The sequence below is a fragment of the Bufo bufo genome, chromosome 3 (assembly GCF_905171765.1).
Source record: "Bufo bufo chromosome 3, aBufBuf1.1, whole genome shotgun sequence".
In the NCBI taxonomy this organism is placed as follows: domain Eukaryota; kingdom Metazoa; phylum Chordata; class Amphibia; order Anura; family Bufonidae; genus Bufo; species Bufo bufo.
In genome coordinates this window covers 244,820,662-244,821,255 of record NC_053391.1, presented here as the reverse complement: position 1 = coordinate 244,821,255, position 594 = coordinate 244,820,662, and the positions used below count along the sequence as shown (strand labels likewise).

Genomic DNA, 594 nt, shown 5'->3' with positions numbered 1-594 from the left:
ATATAATATAATAAAGATAATAAAATAAGTCTACTTTTAGAGGGGTTGTGCGTTCAAGAAACTGCTAGAACTTAGTGAAATCAATATCTAGGTCTTCTAAGTCAGGAATCTATGCTCTAATAGAGGTACACGGACAAAGGTTGTCCCAATAGACATTATATTAATAACAAATCCTAAAGTATTTTGAATGGATAAATCTGGAAAAATATAAATAGGTTTATGAAACATTAAAAACTAGGGCTCGTCCGGGATTTGAACCCAGGACCTCTCGCACCCTAAGCGAGAATCATACCCCTAGACCAACGAGCCAGCTGTTCATAGTTGTATGCAGATGTACTATAGCTATAAATTCTACATCAGCACAGCAGCTGAGGTTGTATCATATTACATGCACATATGTACTGATGGGATTACTACTACTTTAACTATTTATACCCCTAAGATATGATTATAGATATATACAATTAGCTTTCTGTTGTAGCTACTAGTCGAGGGTCCTTGCTGGGGGACCTCTGTTTATGATGTCCCTATGTCCTAATTATGATATATCCCATTTAGAGATGAGTGAGGTCATGAAAAATTATATTTGGCTGC

At 35.9% G+C, this 594-nt stretch overlaps 1 non-coding gene across 1 annotated transcript; it reads right to left on the bottom strand.

The window, feature by feature from the left end:
• Positions 1–237: 237 nt before the first annotated feature.
• TRNAP-AGG lies at positions 238–309 on the bottom strand. Its single transcript has one exon. It is a non-coding gene; the product is annotated as a tRNA-Pro (tRNA).
• Between the last annotated feature and the right edge of the window lie 285 nt (positions 310–594).